This window comes from Macrobrachium nipponense, chromosome 13, assembly GCF_015104395.2.
Source record: "Macrobrachium nipponense isolate FS-2020 chromosome 13, ASM1510439v2, whole genome shotgun sequence".
NCBI lineage: Eukaryota > Metazoa > Arthropoda > Malacostraca > Decapoda > Palaemonidae > Macrobrachium > Macrobrachium nipponense.
Window position 1 is genome coordinate 7,938,662 of NC_087206.1, and position 8,774 is coordinate 7,947,435.

Here is an 8,774-nt window from a genome sequence, read left to right on the forward strand (position 1 = left end):
CCGTAAAAAAAAGAGTTTTTTAAAGCGAACGAATTCAAGCAAAATCGAAAAAAAAGTAAAGTGAACGAATAAAAGCAAAACCGTAAAAAGAAAACAAGTAAAGCGAACGAATCCAAGCAAAACCGTAAAAAAAAAAAACGAGTAAAGCGAACGAATCCATGCAAAACCGGAAAAAAAGTAAAGCGAACAAATTCAAGCAAAACCGTAAAAAAAGAGTAAAGCGAACAAATCCAAGCAAAACCGTAAAAAAAAAAAGTAAAGCGAACGAATCCAAGCAAAACCATAAAAAAAAGTATAGCGAATGAATCCAAGCAAAACTGTAAATAAAAACAAGTAAAGCGAACGAATCTAAGCAAAACCATAAAAAAAAACAAGTAAAGCGAACGAATCCAACCAAAACTGTAAAACAAAAAAATAAAGCGTATGAATCCAAGCAAAACCGTACAAAAAATGTAAAGCGAACGAATCCAAGCAAAACCATAAAAAAAAGTAAAGCAGACGAATCCAAGCAAAACTGTAAAAAAAAAAGTAAAAAGCAAACAAATCCAAGCAAAACCGTAAAAAAAAAAACAAGTAAAGCGAACGAGTCCAACCAAAACCGTAAAAAAAAAAGTAAAGCGAACGAATCCAAGCAAAACCGGAAAAAAAAGTAAAGCGAACGAATCCAAGAGAAACCGTAAAAAAAAAGTAAAGCGAATGAATCCAAGCAAAACCATTAAAAAAAACAAGTAAAGCGAACGAATCCAAGCAAAACCGTAAAAGAAAAAAAAAAAAGTAAAGTGAACGAATCCCAAGCCCAAAACCCCGTAAAAAAAACAAAAAGGTCAAAAGCGAAACGCAATCCAAAAGCAAAACCATAAAAAAAAAACAACAGTAAAAAAGGCGAATGGAAACCGAATCCAAAGCCAAAACCGTAAAATAGAAAAAAAAAAAAAAAAAAAACAAGTAATCGCTAACGAATTCCAACCAAAACCGTAAAAAAAAAAAAGTCAAAAAAAAAGTAAAGCGAACTAATCCAATCAAAAACCAAACCGTAAAAAAAAAAAAAAGTAAAAGCCCCCGAACGAAAATTCCAAGGCAAAACCGTAAAAAAAAGTCCTAAGCCCGAAACGAATCCAAGCAAAAACCATAAAAAAAAGAAACAAGTAAAGCGAACGAATCCAAATCCGCAAAACCCGCCTTAAAAAATTGAAAATAAAAACAAAAGTTAAAAGCCGAACGAATTCCCCAAGCAAAACCGTCGTCCCAAAAAAACAAAACAAACCAAGTAAAAGCCGAAACGAAAAGTCCCCAACCAAAACCAAAACCCCGTAAAAAAAATCAAAAAACCAAAACAAAAGTTAAAAGCGCAACCCGAATCCTGTCCCAAGCCCAAAAAATACCAAAAAAAAAAAAAAAGGAAAAAGGGTGAAAACGAAAAATCCCAAGCCAAAACCGTAAAAAAAACAAAAGTAAAATCGAAAAACCGAATTTCAAAAGGCAAAACCGTTAAAAAAAAACACCAAAAAACAAAGTAAAAAGCGAACGAATCCCAACCCAAAAACCATAAAATTAAATCAAAAAACAAAAAAAAAAAGGGTAAAAGCTAACCGAATCCCAAGCAAAAACCGTAAAAAAAAACGTTAAAAAGTGAACGAAATCCAAGCAAAACCGTGCAAAAAAAAAGTTCAAGGCGAACCGAATCCCAAAACAAAACCATAAAAAAAAAACAAGTTAAAGATAACGAATGTATCCAAGCAAAACCCGTTAAAAAAAAACCAAGTAAAAGCGAAAACGAAAATCCAAGCCAAAAACCGTAAAAAGAAAAAAAAAAAAAAAAAGAACAAGTAATAGCGAAACGAATCCAACCCAAAACCAAAACCCCGTGGGGGGAAAAAAAAAAAGTAAAGCGGAACTTAAATCCAATCCGAAAAAACCGTAAAAAAAAAAAAAAGTAAAAGCCGAAACCGAATCCGCAAGCCAAAACCGTAAAAAAAAAAAAAAAAAGTCAATGCGGAAAACTGAAATCCAAGCAAAAAACCATAAAAAAAAAAAACAAGTAAAAACAGCGAACGAAATCCCAACCAAAAACCCGTAAAAAAATAAAAAACAAAAGTAAACGCGAAGACGAATCCCAAGCAAAAAACCGCGTAAAAAAAAAAACATCAAAACCCAAGTTAAAGCAGCGAACGAAATCCAAAACCCAAAACCTCGTTAAAAAAATAAAACAAAAACAAAAGTAAAAGCGCACCGAAACCAATCCAAAAGCCAAAATAAAAGAAAAAATAAAAAAAAAAAAGGAAAGCCGAACGAATCCCAAGCAAAACCGTAAAAAAAAAAGTAAAGCCGAAAAACCGAATCCAAGCCAAAACCGTTAAAAAAAAAAACACAAAAACAAAGTAAAAAATCGAACGAATCCCAAACCCAAAACCAAACAACCATAAAAAAAAAGAACAAAAAAAAAAAAAACGGTAAACGCGAAAAAACGAATTCCAAGCAAAACCCGTTAAAAAAAACAAAAAAAAAGTAAACAGTTGAAACGGAATCCAAGCAAAACCCGTAAAAAAAAAGTAAAGCGAATACCGAATCCCAACCAAAAAACATAAAAAAAAAACGAAAACAAGTTAAAAAGGGGAGAAACGAATTTCCCCAAAGCAAAACCCCCGTAAAAAAAAAACCAACAAGTAAAAGCAAACGAAATCCCAAGGCAAAACCGTGTAAAGCAAAAAAAAAAAAAAAAAACAAAGGTAATAGCGAACCGAAAGTTCCCAAAATCCCCAAAACCGTTAAAAAAAAAAAAACAAAAAAAAACAAGTGCAAAAGGCGAATCGAATCTAAGCCAAAAACGCCATAAAAAAAAAAACCCAAGTAAAAGGGAGCGAAAAACCGAAATCCAATACAAAAACTGTAAAAAAAAAAAAAAAAAACAAACAAAAAAAAAAAAAAAGCCGCAACGAATCCTAAGCAAAACCGGTAAAAAAAGAAAAGAACCGTAAAGGCGAACGAACCATTCCGAAACCAAAACTTGTAAAATAAAAAACCGTAAACCCGGTGGAAAGGGCGCTCGAATCCCCAAAGCCAAAACCACCGTAAAAAAAAAAAACAAAAAAAATAAGTAAAAAGCAAAACGGAATTCCAAGCAAAACCATTAAAAAAAAAAAAACAAGTTTAAGCGAAATGAAATCCAAGCAAAACCCGGTGAAAAAAAAAAAAAAAAAAAATAATAATAATGCGAATGGGGGAAATCCAAAAAAAAAAGAAAAAAGCAAAAAACCGGAAAAAAAAAAAAGTAAAAGCGAACGCAATCCCAAGCCCCAAAAACCGTAAAAAAAAAAGAGTTAAAGGCCCGAACGAATTCAAAGCAATTTACCAATAAAAAAAAAAAGGGGTAAAGTGAAAAACAAATTAAAAGGAAAGCAAAACCGTAAAAAAAAAAAAACAAGGTAAAGAGCGAAACGAAATTCCAAGGCAAAAAACCCGTAAAAAGAAAATTAAAACAATCTAAAAGCGAAACGAATCCCACCGCAAAACCGGAAAAAAAAAATGGAAAAAAAAGTAAAGGGGCCCGAACAAATTATTCAACGCAAAACCCGTAAAAAATAAAAAAGAGGTAAAAGGGGGGGGGGGCGAAACAAATCCCAAGCAAAACTGTAAAAAAAAAAAAGTCAAAGGGGCAAATGAAATCCAGGCAAAACCATAAAAAAAAAGTATAGGGCTAACCGAAAATTCCAAGCCCAAAAAAACCCGTGAAAAAAAAAAAAACAAGTTAAAAAAAGCGAACGAAAAAAAATTCCTAAAGCAAAACCCATTAAAAAAAAAAAAGAACAATGTAAAGCGGGGAACGAAATTCCTAAACCAAAACTGGGTAAAAAAAAAAAAAAAAAATTAAAAATTAATAAGCCGTAACGAATTTTCCAAGCAAAAACCTGTTAAAAAACAAAAAATAAGTAAAAGCGAAAAACCCAATAAAAATTTCCATTCAAAATCAAAAAAAGTAAAAAAAAGTAAAGCAAGAACCGAAATTCCAAGCAAAACCGTAAAAAAACAAAGGTTAAAAAGGCGAACGAAAATCCCAACGCAAAAACCTTTAAAAAAAAAAAAACAAGTTTAAAATCGAACGAGTCCCCCCCCCCCAAACAAAAACCCCGTAAAAAAAAACAGTTAAAGCAAGAACCGAATCCAAGCAAAACCAACCTGTAAAAAAAAAGTAAAGTGAACGAATCCAAGCAAAACCGTAAAAAAAAAGTAAAGCGAACGAATCCAAGCAAACACCATAAAAAAACAAGTAAAGCAAAGAACGAATCGCAAGCAAAACCGTAAAGAAAAAAAAAAAAAAAACAACAGTATAGCGAACGAATCCAACCAAAAACGTAAAAAAAAAGTAAAGCGAACTAATCCAAGCAAAACCGTAAAAAAAAAACGTAAAGCGAACGAATCCAAGCAAAAACCGTAAAAAAAAGTCAAGCGAACGAATCCAAGCAAAACCATAAAAAAAAACAAGTAAAGCGACGAAATCCCAAACCACCCAAAACGTAAAAAAATAAAAACAAAAGTAAAGCGAACGAATCCAAGCAAAACCAAGTAAAAAAAAACACAAAAACAAGTAAAGCGAAACGAATCCAACCAAAACCGTAAAAAATAAAACAAAAGTAAAGCGAACGAATCAGCAAAACCATAAAAAAAAAAGGAAAGCGAACGAAATCCAAGCAAAAAACCGTAAAAAAAAGTAAAGCGAAACGAATCCAGAAAAACCGTAAAAAAAACAAAAAAACCCAAAAAACAAGTAAAGCGAACGAATCCAACCAAAACCATAAAAATAAAAAAAAAAAAGGTAAAAGCGAACGAATCCAAGCAAAACCGTAAAAAAAAAGTAAAGTGAACGAAATCCAAGCAAAACCGTAAAAAAAAGTAGCGAACGAATCCAACCAAAACCATAAAAAAAACAAGTAAAGAGAACGAATCCAAGCAAAACCGTAAAAAAAACAAGTAAAGCAAACGAATCCAAGCAAAACCGTGAAAGAAAGAAAGGAAAAAAAAAACAAGTAAAGCGAACGAATCCAAACAAAACCGTAAAAAAAAAACAAGTAAAGCGAACGAATCCAAGCAAAACCGTAAAAAAAAGAGCAAGTAAAGCGAACGAATCCAAGCATAACCGTAAAAAAAAAGTAAAGCGAATGAATCCAACCAGAACCGTAAAAGTACACAAAAACAAGTAAAGCGAACGAATCCAACCAAAACCGTAAAAGAGAAAAAAAAGTAAAGCGAACGAATCCAAGCAAAACCGTAAAAAAAAAAGTAAAGCGAACGAATCCAAGCAAAACCGGAAAAAAAACAAGTAAAGGGAACGAATCCAACCAAAACCGTAAAAAAAAAAGTAAAGCGAATGAATTCAAGCAAAACCAAAAAAAAAAAAGTAAAGCGAACGAATCCAAGCAAAACCGTAAAAAAAAGTAAAGCGAACGAAATCCAAGCAAAACCGTTAAAAAACACAAAAACAAGTAAAGCGAACGAATCCAACCAAAACCGTAAAAGAACAAAAAAAAAGTAAAGCGAATGAATCCAACCAAAACCGTAAAAAAACAAGTAAAGCAAACGAATCCAAGCAAAACCGTAAAAAAAAAAAAAAAAAACAAGTAAAAGCGAACGAATCCAACCAAAACCGTAAAAGAACAAAAAAAAAAGTTAAAGCGAACGAATCCAACCAAAACCGTAAAAAAAAAACAAGTAAAGCAAACGAATCCAAGCAAAACCGTAAAAAAAAAAGTAAAGCGAACGAATCCAAGCAAAACCGTAAAAAAAAAAAACAAGTAAAGCGAACGAATTCAACCAAAACCGTGAAAGAAAGAAAGGAAAAAAAAACAAGTAAAGCGAACGAATCCAAGCAAAACCGTAAAAAAAAAAAAGTAAAGCGAACGGATCCAAGCAAAACCGTGAAAAAAAGAAAGAAAAAAAAGGCAAGTAAAGCGAACGAATCCAAGTAAAACCGTAAAAAAAAGAAAAGAAAAGCAAGTAAAGCGAACGTATCCAAGCAAAACCGCAAAAAAAAGAAAAGAAAAGCAAGTAAAGCGAACGTATCCAAGCAAAACCGTTAAAAGCGAACAATCTTGAACTCAGCCAAGTAACGAAAACCAAAGAGTTCTTCTTAAACAGACGACTGAAGCCTTATTACGAAGGACTGAGAATTGGAAAGCAAAAAGAAAGAAAGGGTAGAAGAAGCGACACCAGAATAACAGAGAAGGGGAAAAGAAAGTCAGGTTGTTTTCCTATTCTCATAAGAACTGCGAACATATTTTCCGCAGATGTGAGGAGCAGCCGTGGAAGAATATACCGTTTATTTTTCATTTTATTGTCGTTTTTTGTGGGTTTTACTTGATTTAATTTCTTCCTAACAATTTCATTTAGTTTTTCCCTTTTATTTATTACAAATAAAAGCTAAATTTTCTCATGGGAATAGTTTATTATTTCTTGCTCTCCACTTCAGTTTTTCTTTCTAGTTTTGTTTTCATAAATAAAAACTTATTTTATCAAAGGAATATATTATTTCTTGCTTTCCATTTCAGTAAGCTTTTCATTTATTTCTTTTTTATGAGTGAGCGTTAATTGTTTAAGAGTAATATTTTATTCCCGCGTTGTGGCTTCTATTTGATTTAGTTACTTACTTTTCATTACAGTTATTTTTAAAATTATTTTTCTAGAAATATTTTATTTTTCGTCGTGTGGCGTCTATTCAACTAAATTTTTTATGCTTTCCATTTCAGTTGTTTATTTTTTAATTTTTTTAGAATAAAGGTTTAGTGCCAATCTTACGGGAAGCTTTGCAAATTAATACAAAAGTTCAGCAAACATTTTTTTATTTTAATTGAAAAGTAATATACTCCCTTATTTAAAAAAAACAATTTTTTTGTAAATAAATACCTATGGTGGTCAGTTGTCTTTTGACCTCTTAAACCTCAAATTGACCTTGACCTGACTGACTCGGTACACTTTGATGTTAACGGACACAGACAGACAGAACGAACATGTCGGTTATCAGATAATAAAGGATGGTAAACCTGGAACTTAAAAATAATCCAGTCAAAAGATATCGACTTTTCGAATAAGTATCAACGTTTAAATCATTTCAACCAAAACTTACTGAATAATATTGAGCAAAGAGAGGTAAAGAAAAAAAAAAGAAAGAAAGAAAGACCAGGCGCCGTGAAACCAGATGTAATTGTGGTAACCAGCCAAGTTTATCCGAGAAGTAAGACCCACTTCCATTTTCTTCTGAACCAGAAATTACGTTGACAGAAAGACCCACTCGGACTGAGAGGAAGAAAAATGTGTCCTTAGGCCGTGAAAAATGAGAATGTTCTTCACTTTTCGCAAATGGGATTTTGGGTCGGGACGAGAGCAGTACTAGTTTCCTCTTACCTTCCGTCTCTCTGTGTTTTCTACGACGGGGTTGATCACGGCAATAAAAAATAAGCACACCGACACACAAAAAGGAAATACAAGTATCTCTTTTAAACCACAATACAGCTCAAATACCTCTAGAAGTAAGGGAAAGGGGAATTTTCCCCTCAGGTCTTATATTAGAGGGGAATTCATCACTGGAGAAGCTTCTGATTATTATACAATAAACCATTGCATGGTTTGTATGTTCATACAGTAGTTCAGCCAGTTACCCTGGCTGTTGAGGACTTTCTTTCCTTGTACCTTATTCCCTCCATCTATCCAGCCATATCCAGGTCTTCCTCTCTTCCTCCTTTCCAATGCTTCTTAATTGTAAACACAATTCACCAGCCTATTATCATCATTCTTTCTATATGACGGAGTCATCTCAGAATACTACTAGCATCTGTTCCTTCACCAATGCTTGCCTTTTTACTACTTGTGTGTATGTCTCCACATTAATCACACTCTCAGTTCTCCTTAAATCACATATGCTACACGACTTACCTTTTTGGCTCCATACCTTTCTGGCTTCGCCTGTTTTGTGAATTAGTTTTCACAAGTTAGGATCATATTTAATAAATCTAGAATTACCATTAAGTGAGATGTAGACTTAGACGAAATAATTATAATTAGTCTGAGAGGATTAGACTAATGAAGCAAATTTTCACCTCGCTTAGGATGAGCATTGCATATTTCACTTCATTATTTGGAGATCTATGTCAGGTATGTACTATAATGATAGACTTTTTGTATGACACCAAAGTTGATATTCGCATTCATGGCGTCATCATGTTTAACGTAGATGTTTTACTATCACTCTATTTGTGTTGGAATGATACGACGTTATAACGTTATTTCCACTATCTTAGGAGGAAAAATATTTTTCTTTTGAAATATAACAATCTATAGTTGGGGCATTCTTGCGCTTATCGCCATTTTAAAAGCCGTGTCTTCACACGGAAACGAAATGCTTTGAATGGCATTCAAAACCGGCAGGCTTTTAAAAACACACACCCAAATGACTGAACAACTTGCACCCAAAAAGCAGATTCTCACGAAATGGAAACGAACATTTCAACATGCGTCATAATCCCTACTCAGTTTTTCAAAATGTGCTACTAGCTACCAGACTAGAGAGAGAGAGAGAGAGAGAGAGAGAGAGAGAGAGAGAGAGAGAGAGAGTATTAAAACATGGATGTTAAAATCATATTTACATTCCACAGACCCCTTTTACTGAGGGGTTGAAAAAGTGGGACGCCAATGGAATTGTAGGGCATAAAAGCCACACCACTGAATAAACGAGGCATCGCGTTGCTCGTGTTTAGTGAGCAAATAGAAAAGAAATCATTAACCAACAC